The sequence below is a fragment of the Chrysoperla carnea genome, chromosome 5, assembly GCF_905475395.1.
Source record: "Chrysoperla carnea chromosome 5, inChrCarn1.1, whole genome shotgun sequence".
NCBI lineage: Eukaryota > Metazoa > Arthropoda > Insecta > Neuroptera > Chrysopidae > Chrysoperla > Chrysoperla carnea.
The window spans coordinates 2,867,332-2,882,238 of record NC_058341.1 but is presented as its reverse complement, the minus strand read 5'-3'; the positions used below and the strand labels follow the sequence as shown (position 1 = coordinate 2,882,238).

Genomic DNA, 14,907 nt, shown 5'->3' with positions numbered 1-14,907 from the left:
TAAGTTAATAAACAATTCATTTTAAATAACACAAAGTGTAAATAAATAAATATATAAAAGAACTTGATTTATTTATATTTAAATAAAAACATTCATTATATTTTTAAAAATTATAATTATGATCTTTGTCACATATCACTGAACAAAGAAAGCAACAAATGGATGTTAAAGTATGATATCTACCTTATCAACATACTATTACAACTTATACATACTTATGTTCGTTTTTTTTATGTTAAATTATGTTATTATGTTGCATGTATGGTATTTATTTAAATAAAAGTTGATTTAAATTATTTTATTAATCATTTTTATAAAGAAAATTTAGTTTAGTACATAAGGTTCTTCGGTCACTAAACGTAATGTTGGTTTACCGAAACGTATTGAAGAAAATCACGATACATAATTCAATAAATGTCAAAAAAATCAAGATGTCGTAGAATAGTGACAAATTTGTGTGCTGGTTTTTCCCATTCTAAAACACTACTGCAATATTTTCCTTCTGGTAAACATTACCTAAATTTGTTTCTATTATTTAGGCTCGTAACCTTAATGTTATTCGCAAATGTTTCGATATGTTTGACGCCAGGAACATCGTAAAAAGCAGGAATAACAGGCAATTTGACTTCATAAATAGAAAATAGAATAGAATAGAAAATGAAAATAGCCCTAGAATCCAAATTGACAAAGAAATTATATTTTGAATTTGTAAATGAAGAAAAAATGTTTAAAAGAAAGATTTTTAGTGTTTTTTGTTCATTTTTTAATATTATTTTTGTTTCTTTCCAGGTAAGGAAAATGTCGATAATATAAAACAGCAAAAGCGAAAGGTAACATGCTCAAATATTACTAGTTTAACTCTCAATTGACTTATTCGGTAATGCTGGATAAAAATTCGTTTTCCATATTATACCATGAGCATATATGAAAATAGATTGTCTGTAAACCTATTTTTTTACAGAATAAAATTAAATTTTGGATAGATGTTAAGAAAAACCGTCCTCTTGAAAATTGCCTGGTTCAAAATTTCTTGTCCATCAATAAAAAAAAACTGCCGCTATTTATAAATATGCAGCTGTGTATGTATAATTTGTATACGTATACATACAATGTATGAGTATTATGTACAATAGCTCGTTTGATAATGTACGAAAGCATATCTTATGAACTTTTTATGAATACATTTCTTGGTACAAAATTACATGTTCTAGCGTTAAACTTGTCGTAAAATTTATCTACACATTTCAGATATACAGAGGTATATAAACAATTAATTCTATTTGTTTTCATATATCTTGTAATTAATTGGATTCGGATCTTTCGCCCAACCTTATGTTTATATGCGCATAGTTAAAAAGTCAAATTAATTAAATCATCCAATAAATTATATTTTAATCACCTTCTTTCATTCAAAAGAAAGTTAAAAATTAACAAATAAACTACAGAATAAAAAAAATTAACTAAGTCATATCAAAAGTTCAATAGGATTTGATTCAAAACGACTTTGACTCTTCTAATGTGCTGTGTTCTTATAAAGAAAGTGCACTAGATTTTTTTTTATTTGAATTAAAAAACATTATATCAAAAAACCACAAAATATTTATGATAAAAAAAGAAAAAATTTATCCTCCTAACTCATAAATTAATTTGTTAATGTCTAAAAATTATAAGATCTTTTTTTTGCTATAGTAGTTTGTTTAAAAAGAATCAGGTCTATGTGTGGTCACTCAATTTTATATATTTTATTTGATATAAATATTTTTGGGTTTAATTTATTAACAAGACGTTAAGTAGTCATAACTAACTTAACTGTTCTTCATTCAGTAAAAAAAAGGTTTTTTGTAAAAATATTTCATTTAAAAATCATTTATAAAAATTATTTTTTAGCGGTTTTTGAATAAAATTTAAAATGAAATAAGTTTAATTCCAACACAAAAATTCCACTTTTTGAATACTTATCTAAAAATGATTTTTGTATCCTGTATTTATGAAATATATATCAAAGTATACTAAGTTTAGGCCCAAGTTTGTAGCACCAAAAAATGTAGAGGCTACCCATTCTTTTGGTATTCGTGTTCATAAAATCGCCTAATAAGTTCATTTTCGGTTTTCTGTTCGTCAGTCCATCCGTCATCACGGTAACTCAAAAACGAAAAGAAATATCAAGCTGTAATTTTTATAGCTTGCTCAGAGCGTAGACGTAAAAGTAAGTTTGGGTTCGTATATGAGCAGCAACATAGGTCAATTGAGTCTTGGATGCTCTAATTAAAAAATAGCTTTCTCAATTGCTCAACTACTACAACTTTTGTTTGAAACATTTTTTTTGTTTTTGTTTGACATAAAAGCGGAAAAACTTTCAAGTTTAACACGATATCCTGTGTCCTTGTTTTTATTCTTGCTTAGCTTTTTAGAAGGAACATAAAATGAAGTTAGTTTTAGGAAAATGGCAGAAGTAGAATTGAGATTTGCGTAATCAACGAATGATTATTGTGATCAGGAAATGGCTGTGTAATAAATTATATTCTAATTTTGCGTAAAATATAAATAAAATTCATTCTCTCTTGCAATGAGTCCAGACGTGCTCACAGCTTGTACATATAAATCTTAAAAATATACATCATACCTAAAAAGCCACCCACACAAAATCTATTCTAATTTCAATCATAAATAATCTCTATTTAATCTTATTTTTCAAAAATATTTCTAAACAATTACTACGTTAATTCTTTAATATATGGTATTTAAAAGCTGTTTCAAACTACACGATTTCATGTTCTTGAACGGGAAATATTTTATTATTCTTAGCAACAAAAACTTGTTTAAACCTCTGGCAAAAAAGAAGATTTAAGTTTTATGCTATTATATAACTGCAGTGCTTTTTCGTAGTTATTGTAATTGGTAGGAACAAAAAGTACTTCCTCTAGAGAAAAATAAATTCTGCTGAAAAAATCAGTAGCAGCGTCAAACTGTTAAAATATAAGGAATCTTGACTAAAATCATTAAAGATAATCAGCAATGGTCTATGGAATGACTAGTCCATTAAAATAGTATTTTTTTATTAGAAATCATACATTTGAACAGCATTGTTCTAAATTACTATGGTTACTTAATATGTATCTCTTTATTGAACGGCTGCTTAAACCCAGTTTAAAATGAATTCCTTCTGTTAAATATTTTGCCATTTGCAAACCCTCTCGTCATTCTTAATGTCATTGATATCAATTTATAGTAAACAGGAGATTTCCCCAAATCGTACATATCTCGTTAATTTTGAAGCTAGGTTGAACTCTTGTACATTTCTTCTAATTCTAGTCAAATGATGTATCCTTACCTATATGATTATCATACTTATCGGACTGTTATCGGCTCTTGAACCAGAAATTTTGTAGTGTAAAACAACTCTTAATATCTCTTAAACATATTCTTTTAAAATATTTAATTATTTCAATTCCAATTCTATTGTTTGTGTCTGAGATAAACAATACTTTAATGCTTTTATTGTCTTCATGAGTCAAAATAAAAATTTAAAATAATAATAAATGTAAATTTAAAAAAAACTAAAACATCTGGTGAAGTCGAGTCAAAATACCTAAACTATTGGTGATATATTAACAATAAATTATTTATATATTATTCATTCGTCAATGAGATACTTTAAAAATGTTTTTTTTTATCAAGTTTAAAAATTATTTCTTTGCTGGTTACATTTTTAATAAATTACTATTATTTTTATTCTTGAATATATTAGTTCATTTATGATTAATTGTTCTTATTTATCATTTAAAACAAAAAATGTTTTTATTGATAATTAATTACATATTTATTATTATTTCTACCGATAATGCAGTTTTCGTTTTGAACTAATTTCTTTTTAATTAAGAAAAACGCGTACAAGCTATAGCTTGAACGAAAACCCACTTTTCTTAAGGTGTCTCGATTACAAAAATTGAAATTACAATCATTAAAGTGCTTGAAGAAGATAAAATAAATATATCGAAATGTTGTTCGTTTAATAAATGTGTTTGTAAACTTTTGTTAACTTTCCTCTGTTCAAGTTATCTCATAGCTAATTTTCTTTCTAAAAACTATCGAAAAATGCCGTAAGATCTCTTCACTTGCTGATAAAATGTATTTGCAGGTGCTTTAAATATAATAAATCGTTTGTTTTAACGTCTAAATAAAAAAATAAAAAACTGAAAATATTATATAATTAAATAGTTATTAATTACAATAATTTTTTTAATGTTTGAAATATAAAAATTAATACATTAATTACTAATTTTATAACACGATCTACTAAGTCAGTTAGTTAAAAGTTGATGGACCGTAAAAACAGAACGCTAGCTATAACTTAAGAAGTAATCTTCTAAGTACAAAGGTGTAGAAATACTCTAGTTTTTTTTTTTAATCTTCATAGTGCTAAGCATACCGTGCGTTTGAGAAGCATCTAGGGATAGAACTTTATGTCTGTAGTATGACTGAATACAGAATACATTCGTTTAGTAATGCATCTAAAAGAGTAAGGACTACAGATACGATAAACAGATACGATAAGTCAGTAGCACTGATGATTGACAAAAAAATTGTATGCAACAAATCTCCCACTCTCTGGACGCATACAACAGCTTGACCTATCGTATCTGTTTATCGTATCTGTAGTCCTTACTCTTTTAGATGCATTACTAAACGAATGTATTCTGTATTCAGTCATACTACAGACATAAAGTTCTATCCCTAGATGCTTCTCAAACGCACGGTATAATAAAATACTTACTTTATTATTCAAAGTATAAAAATAAAAATATGCACATAAATTCTTTTCATGGTAACATAGTCCAAGATACCATAGCAGTAATAAAAACATCATAATTAGATATATTGAGAAAATCGTGAATAACTTCAAGCAGTCAATATGGCAATAGTGGTCTATGAAATTTTTAGAAGACTATTCTGTCTTACATTTGAGCAGTATTGTTAGAAGTTACTATGGTTTCCTTGCACTCATTTACTGACTCAAAGCGTGCTAAGATCCACTTTAAGGTACCATTTGTCGTCAATTATGAAATGTGAATACCAGTTATGAATAAAGGAATTTTTGTTATTCAATATTCCACTTTTTAATTTTGTTCATGACGTATTTGTAACTGCTATGGAAGCTGAGACTAAGTATTATAGTTTAAAAATTTATAATAGTAAGTGAAAATGTTTTTAACAACTATTGAAAACATGATTAATTAATACCAATCAAGTAATGTCATTAATTAAAAAATTTTTAAATAAATTTATTATGATATTTTTTTTTATAAAATCTCATTTTATTTAATCAAAATTATGCGTAATACATCACGCTACACGACTACCATTATTTATCATTTGCTCAAAATTGTATCACTGAGATACGCGGACAGAGTTAATATTCATCATTTTTGCAATTCCCATTAAGAAGGGCAGAAGTTCGCCTGGCACAAAAGCTGCGAAAATTTCTGATTTGAAAATTATTTTAAGCCAATCTTTGTATTTTTCATATCCTTTTAGCAATATAAATTATAATTGTGTTGTGGGACACCTGGTAGGAACCGCGTTCTCTTCGTACATAGATAAATGAATAAAACGCATTTTATAATTGGCAGATAAAAATATTTTTGCAAATTCTCAAACTGTATAGCAAGCTGAATCGATTGAATGAGTTTTAGTTTCCTAGGTAATCTCGGTGAAAATAGTCGATTTTGCCTCTCAGCCCGCAATCAACGATAACGATAAGCAGCATGGTTCTAAAACATTTTCAAACCATTTTAGTATGCAATTTTCCAGACAGAAATTTGGATGCTTTTCTAGTGCGCATTCAGCGTTAGTTAATGCATTCGTTCTGCGATTTCAAGACATAATTAGTCCCTATCTATGTTCAATTAGGACAGAAATACCCAAAATAAGCCGCCTCAAACTAATCCAGAAAAATGTGGATTCATCTCTGAAACCACAAGACCTAATGAAATTTTTACTTTGTGCAAGTAATGTCAAAAAAAAAAATGGTTTACTTCACGGCTGTCAATTAAGATAAGTAGATGATCTCTTTTTAAACAAGCCTCTTGATGAATTTTGACATTTATAATTAATGGAAGTTAGTATAAAAATTTATATAAAAATAAAAAATACTTTTTCTACGCATATTAAAACTGGATCAATTTAAAAATACACACTTGTTGTACGATATAATATATTTAAAAAAATTTTTTAAGATCGCAGTCAGGTAATTAATATACTTTTTTAAGTTATTTAATAATGTAGGTAGCAGTAAACTTCATATAAACAACTGTACCTGTCGTAAATTTCTAAATTATTTGTGGTAGCCTAGGTTTTGTGACTCTATGTATTTTTTAAAATAATACCGCAATATTTTAAACATATTTTCTAAAACGGATATTTATAAATTAATTATTAATGTCATTAATTAAAAATACATTTATGATGAAATTAAAAATTTAACTAGCTATATGTTGGGTATACATCTTAAAAGGTAGATCAGTAATTTTCTGATAAAGTATATAGACTAGCACGTAGTCTTTAACTTAACGAAAAAACTCAAATAAATTATAGCAAATCTACTCTGCGCTTTTCTTTTGGAAAATCAAAGATTCTAATAAACCTTAACGGGAAGATTCAAAGTTTCTAAGAACGTGAAACCCTAAAAATTTGTGTTTCTGAGATACAGGTTTTTTAATTTTAAAATTAGATAAAAATAGGCCTTTGGGAGATTAAAATTTGCCTAAAAGTCTTTCAGAATCTTTCCTTGAAATTTGAATGGTCGTAGTTTGAATCAAGAACTGAAATCGAGACTGGGACTAAATCAAGAACTATCAAAGTCTATGGTTTCAAAAAGCTTAACCGAATTAGCTCAAAAAGCTTAACCGCTTATTTTCATTTTAATAGTAACTAAAAATCAAATGTGAATGAGATTTCTAAGATTAAAAATTTGGGATTGTCTGGTTGAATACAATAGTTTCCTGTTAGGAAATTAAAAATTTTTTAAATAAAAAAATGTGTTTTTTATTTAAATATGTGTGCGTAATAAAAACCTGATAAATTTTCGTATAAATGTGCTGATAATTAATGTATTTATTTCAGCTACTTAATTCAATAAGTTTTTATTTATTTTTTTTTTTTTTTTAATATTTAATTTCTTAATTATTTTGTTTAACTAAAATCTAATTAGCGTGGGTTTAAATTTAATTTATCCGGTCAATTTTTTTTTCTTCATATCATTACTGATAGAACCAGAAATATTTTAAAATAAATAGTAATCAATTAAAATGTTAATTTTGAGAAAAATTTTGTCATGGCTCATTTCTTGTTTCTTAGATGGACCTTCATTGGGTTAATAAATTTTTTGTAGATGAATTAAAGATATTTTTATGCAATTCTTCGCTAAGTTGTGTTCGTCGTAAAATCATGGTACGTCTAAATCTGCTAGTCGAACAATCTTAAAGAAGCTATCAGAACCCGGTTATATTTTATTGTAACAAAGTTGATTAAACTGTGAATTATTTTAAATTTTTTTTTCTCTTTCAACATTCGTTTCAGCACTTCATTTTAATCAAAATAAATAATAAATAAAAAGTTTTTTTATAATGTAAATTGACATGCAAAACAGAAATTTTATAATTAATAAAGACGAAGTGATATTGAGAAGAGGAAATAAAAAAAATCAACCACTGCTATACAGAAATATTATTTTATTTTATTACAAATCAAATAATTATTTGCCGATGTTTAAGTCTAATTATTATTAATTTAATTAGAATGAATACAAACAAAAATTCCTACAAAAATCAAATAATTGTATTGTCATCAGTTCTTGATAAGTATACCAAATTTCGAGTGAATCCAACGTTTTGAAATGGGTGAAAATCATGTTCAAAGTTTCCGTTACATACTAACAACATTCTTATGAAGCGTAATAAAAGCGTGTTAAAGCAGACCATATTTAATAACCGATTATTATTAAAATTTTTATACCCTATTTAAATGTCTAACAAATGTCGTTCATTAAGCAGAGAACTCACAATGACAATACTATAACTCTGAGTTGTATTAAATTTAAATAAGTGTGACTTAGTAATGTCATCATATAAAATAAGCTAAGTGTACTTATTTAAATCTCTACACAACAATTCTGGTACAATGTTAAGCGATATGAATAAGTAATATAAAAAAACTTTGTGCGCGTTGCGCTGGTAAATATATGAGATGCGGATTTACAAAGAATAGGTAAATAATATATTTGTTATTTCAATCAGTTCGAAGCGAAGACGAGAAGAAGGTATATATGAATGTAAGTATCTTCATAACACTTTTACAAATATATAACTTAAGTCTGATAATACTATTTTATGCGAAATTAAAGTTAAACCTCATATTTGTGTTGAAATTCAAACAATTTGCTCCATGACACGGTTTAAAAGAGCTCATTTTCTCACTTTTGAGAAAAGTGTGCTCCATTTTCTTGATCAACCCCGAAAAACTGAAATTTTTTTTCCAACTTCGAAAAATTGTACAGGTTTTAGCTTGGCTAAGATATTAAAATCTTCAGAAGTAGTTGTTCTTTAGAGATGAAATTAAAAGTAGGAAAAAGTATTAGTAACTTTGACAGGGGACACATGGGTTCGAAACAGGTACCTCTTGATCTGAAATCAAATGCTCTACCACTGAGCTATATCCCATATGAAAAGTACTTCCAAATTATTCCAGAACTACCAATTGAATGCGTAACTTTACAAATCTACAAAATTTAGTTCGGTAATACTTATTGATATTTAGAAAAATCAACCATAATATATCGTCTGTTAAACGAGGTTCAACTGTACAGTCATATATCATAAAAACATATATTACTTACAGTAAAGCATAATAAATCACCTTTTTTTTTTACACTGAGGTGACTAAATTACTTACTTCTTATCTTTTGTTAAGTTTTGTGTTATGAAAGAAGCCATTTATTACAAGGAAAGAAAAAATGGAAAAAAAATAAGATATTTTACAAAGTTGTTCTCTGTGTTGTAAAATAAATAATTCAGTGTTAAGGCTATACAAAATTAATTCCTCACGATTTTATAAATTTCTAATAATTTACAAATTTCTAGAATGGAATAATATATTTGTAATAAATAAGAAATTAATTCAATTGCTTCGTATACAGTTCCTTTTAGCAATAATTTATGTCACTGGAAGCTACCATTGGTTACTGGTGATTAAAATTATCATCCCAAAGCTTAGGAATTCCGCGAGATGCAAAAGAAACCAAGGTAGATGAGAATTAACTCATCGAGTACCAAGATCAAGAAGAAATTTCTCGTGAGACAAACAATATTTGCCACTTGTTTTGCAAAACTTAGACCTTTTACGCTAATCTTGAGTACTTCTCGTTTCTCGACATCCCTAGAAACGTTGTACCACTCCAACCGGGGTAAATCATGATTGAATAACATGGCCTTTTATAATTTTTGATTACCTACAGTTAAAAATTGTAAATTATTGGAAATTATTCTAAAATATCACGATATCTTTACTAGATTATTCTTCTTCTTTTTATGAGAATTATTTTCTAAAGGAAATCAAATTAGATAATAAATTTTATCATTTTGCCACCGAAAAAAAATTTATTAATTTATTTTTGATTTATTTTATGAATATTAATTCAAGAAATTTATTAATATTTTAATTAAAAATAACAAATTTGAATGATTTTTTAAATACCGAACGTTTTTATTTTTCAAAACCAATATAGTTTAGAAAAATTTATTTTTAGTGAAATTAAACTATTAATAAAAATTTGATTTATTTAACCGGTTAAATTAAAATCGTTAACAAATTATAAATTATTTTAAAACAAACATACAAAAAAAAATTGTAGCCAGGTGTTTACATATCGCACGGTGTCACGAACAAGCCGCAAGAGTGTGTTTGCCTTTTTTTTTTACAGTTTTTATGTAAATGCATAAAAAATAATTTAAAAATATAAAAAAATTCTTTAAGTTAATCAAATTTTCATATATCAATGTCAATTTAATATCATTAAACAGTAAATATTTGGAAATTATGCTCTGGGAAAAGAATGATAAAAAGTTCTTTTATTTTCAAAATATTAAGCGAAAAAAATTATGTAAATTTTACCCCAATTTTTATTAAAAAATTACATAAAAAAGGTAAATAAAAATTAAAGGTACATAAATATTATTAGTTGCAAAAAAAAACTATGTTTTTTGTCATATTTTAATTTTTAAGCAGTGAATTACTTTTTTTCTTGAATTAAGTATTAAAATCGTCGGTGGGAGCCTTATAAAATTTAAAAACTGTACGCAATAGTAAAATTAAAAAAAAAAACAGTTAGCTTTCAAAATTTATTAACTTAAAAATCATCACTTATTAACAATAAAAATAAACACGAAATTAATGTGTAATATCCTGTTAACTACATTGATAGCTACCAAAACTTATAAATATTAAATAATTAAATGTAAATTAATTGATTTTGTATTAAAATTATTATTTAAAAGTTTAAGTAAACATTGGGTAAATTAGTTATTTAATTAGATACAAAAATATCTCTTAATTTGCTTGTTCGAATTCATATAAATATTAAGAGAAATTAATAAAATAATAATTTTTTTTCTCGCTGCTTTTAAAATATTTTTATCATCAATAATTTAATGAGCGGAAATCGATAAATTTTATTTTATTTTTATATAATTTTTTATTAATTTTTATAAGAATATTTTTGAAAATATATTTATTTCTATCGAAACTTTCATATTGCTTACATTTAAATTTGATATAAATCTCCGAAATATAAAGCAACGGAAGTTAAAAAGTTTTGCTAAAAACTGAAAAAAATCAAGATTTATGAAAAATGCCCTGCCCAGATAGGCCTCCGATTTACACCGATTCAAGTTTCTCAACTTCTTAATTAATTTGATGGTGACTTCTGTTTATGAATGTAGACAAAAAAAGAAGAATAAAACTTTTCGATATCTGCCTTGGTTTTCGAAATATCGAAAGCTTAATAATCAAACAAAATTTTCAATTTTCGATATTTGGAAAATTACTCCCGATATTCCTGATATTTCGTCTTATATTGTGAAGTTATAACATAATTCAACATCAAAATTGAAAATATATATTTTTTCAAATTTGTATCCCCACTACCGTGCTCATACATCCTTAATTAATCGGGCACCACAAATTTTTTTTTGTTTTAAATAATTTATTAAGGTTTTGACTTTCATTTAAATAGTTTTTTTTTTAATTTCCATTGACAAGGTTTGGAGAAATCTATGAAAACATATCATCCATTTTCCGTTTTCTCAAAAGATCAATGTTAAAGCCTACTTTTGAAGTTATTTATTTATTTAAATGATCTGGCAATCGTTTCTTAAATTTTCCGAATTGATTTAGACATAGTCCAACTTTAAATTTAAAAAAAACAAAAAGTTTTTTATCCCAAAATTGTCTTGGCATGTACATCCTTAAGTATACTTAACTTTAACTTTTTAATTCAAACTTACTTAAGTAATAATAATACTTACTTGACTTATAGCATGTTGAATAGTAATTTAAATAGTGAAAAAAAATTGGAGAGAAAGAAAGATCCAATGAAGAGGAATAATTATAAATACTATAGATATAGTTATGACTTCCAGTGTTGCTGCAAGGGAAATCAGAAAGACTCAATATGTAATATTATATATTTATTTTTTGCTGTCTTTTTCAGAAACAAATATATCTATATCCATCTGCAAATAGCTATTAATATTTATTGAATAAATATTACTTTTTAGTTTTAAAAATAATAATAAATTATTATGAATAGTTCTTTTTTTTGAAAAAAAGTATCCGTTCGAGTTTTCTTTTTTGTAAAAAAGCTATATATAAATTGTTTATTTGTAATGGTTGATTCACACTATTAACATTCAAGTAAATAACATTTATAAATAGAGAAAATAGTTTTTTAAACTTCGAAAAAGGTCGAAGGTTCGAAGAATTCTAGCTTCCAAACTAAATGGCCAAGTTCAAAGTTTAATGTTCGAAATTGAAGATTTATTGATGGGGAGATCGTACCTTACAACTTTTCCCTCAATGATATTTTTTCTAGCTTTCTTATTGAAGAGACTCAGAAAATTTTAACCAACGATACTCGTTTTTCCACGAAATTCATTAAAAGTGATGAAATGAATGGCATTTGTGTGTGATTTCTTCTGAAAGTGATTTTCTCTACATATTTAGGCATCAATATTTCAAAAACTATGGTATATATCGAAAAATTTTACTCTTAATTTTCGTCAAATTTTCCCAATTTCTGACAGAATCCACCCTTAAAATTCGAAACGTTAGTCTCTCAAATATTTTCATACACTCATTTTTTTTGGGAACGTTTTTAATAATACCTTAATTTATGACGAATTTTTTAGTACATTAAAATAATAATTTACAAACATGCTCAACTATTTTTATATAATTTGTATATGTATACATACGATGTCTTAGTATTCAACACTATTACACGTCTATTGTGTCAAATATTGTACGTTTAACGGAGCATATTTTCAGGAATATTGCTATTAAGAATGTTCTACTTTAACGATATTTTGGAAACATTAAATTTGCATACATTTTTAACACCCGAACCAAAAAGGTTGGACTATTAAGCCCTAACGAATTCTAGATTCTAAAATTACGTATGTTTCGTAATTGAAATTATTAAAATTTACTTCAATTGAGTTTGTACCTACTAATAAATTAAATAGTGTGAAAACCGTAGATAAATATACTTAAGAGTTATAGCTTAAGTGAGTGTTTTATAGGTTTTAACGACTATTTAACTTCTGAGTATGGTAGTAAAATAAACTTACTGAGTTAAGCCACAGCTAAGATAATCGTGCCTTATATAATACAATAATAAATAATATACTTTATATACATTAACGTCGGTAATAAAGATTTCTTTATAGAAATATTTGCGATTGAAATAAATTTTAAATATATTTATTTCTAATAAAAAACAAATTTAATTTATTAGGTCAAAGAAAAAAAAATTACTTGAAAAGAGTAATCTTGCTTTTTTCTGGTGTGATCTTCACTAAAAATTAAAAATTCACGGAAGATGTTATCGATGAAGAATTCAATAAAATAAAAAAGTAGAAATTAATAGCTAATTTTGCAAAAATTGATTTTTTTATTAGCTGTGACATCCGTTCACTAATTTAATTTTTCTGTTATAAATTATTCGTTTTTTGATTATGTTTACGCGAGAGTAGGTTTTGATGTTTTTTTTCGAAATTAATTAGAACAAGAAATTTTATAAATAGATAAATTCAATTACAAGACGCCACAAAAGTATTCACCCACATTTTTGTCCAAGTATAATAATTCAAGTATGAAATTGAACTGAATTTGGGTCAGATTTATCGAAATTTTTGTATTAACGTCAAAAAAATTGATTTTGAATATGGCTATTTGATCCCACACACGATCTAATTGGACTATTCGTCAATTTTTTTAAAAATATGGATATAAAATTATTCAAATAGTTTTCAAATCAAATAATTATGTAAATTAAAAATATTTACTTAAAGCTGTCAGTTAAAACAAAATTTAACATGCAATAACATAAAATTCATAACCAAGAACAAAAAAAAATTCAATACAAAAACATTGTACAATACTTGAAAAAGAAAAAACATGAAATCGGTATTTTTGTTTATCGGTCCATATTAACAAAACATTATGTTTTAAAACATTGTTAAACAATATTTTATAATAATAATAATAATAATATGAATAATAAAACAATAATATTAAATAAAGAAACATAATAATAATATGGAAGTGTCTTGTACCTTGGATCAAAATTTATATATTTAATCTGTTTTTAAAGCTTATCTGTAAAAAAAATAGCGATGAAAATTTGCCAGGTTCAATAATGTACCATGGATCACACAGTAATGTACCTAGGATCACCGTTAATTGTACCTGAGGACAACCCCTTCTTATACAAGTAATTTTAGTTTATTCGGGGGAAAGGTATCATGGAATGTAAGTGTTTGAATCATTGAAAACCCTACAAGTTTCTCTTTTCGTAACATAAGAGAAACTTCTAAAAGATGAAAATTTTGGTAGCACAATTTTATTTTATTGCTTGCTTTCGGGTGCTTTGTCTTCATATGATTTCTGTCTTAAAAGTAATATCAATATCTTAAACTAAATAATCAACGTACAAATGACCCAAGGTACAAGACATTTCCTTTATAATAATAACAATAACATATTATTTCATTTATAAAATAAAATAATTATTTTATTTTTAAATAAATAAACGTAGAAATAAATTTATTTAAACAATAATTATTTAAAAAGATTTCAATATAAATTATTTTTTTCTGCAAAACAAAAAAATTCGAGCAACTTTGTGTTTTATCGTATTGTAAAAACAGAGCGAGCGGTCGCGGTAAGTCAGTTCAATATGTTGCTTAGTTGCTTACTTAAGTCGTTTTCGTTGTCCATATACCACTGTTGCGCATAAATATTACTTAAGTGCTGTCCGCAAGATGTTTTTCAATGTGAAATATATTTATATGGGGATACTATACATGTTATAATTCTTACAAAACATTACCGCACAAATCCATGTCGCACACCGTGTTTGGATGTATGCAATTTTTTATTAAAAAAGGATTCAAAAAAAAAAGCATTGATATTGTATAGTCGGTAATGTAGTTATTTCTTATATCTTCTATTTACAGGATGAAATAAATTTATTCTTTTTATCTAAAAGCATTCTGGCGATTTGCAGTTGCAGGGGTACAGATTAGAATGTCCGTAAAAACGCACTGTTTTACAGAATGAAATGAAATTTTG

The 14,907-nt window shown here is 25.7% G+C and overlaps 1 protein-coding gene across 1 annotated transcript in view; it reads left to right on the top strand.

The window, feature by feature from the left end:
• Positions 1-14,907, top strand: part of LOC123300245 (early growth response protein 1-B-like) — a gene marked incomplete at its 3' end in the record, with an annotated part of 165,648 nt that overhangs the window by 105,072 nt on the left and 45,669 nt on the right. The gene's annotated exons all lie outside the window — the stretch shown is intronic.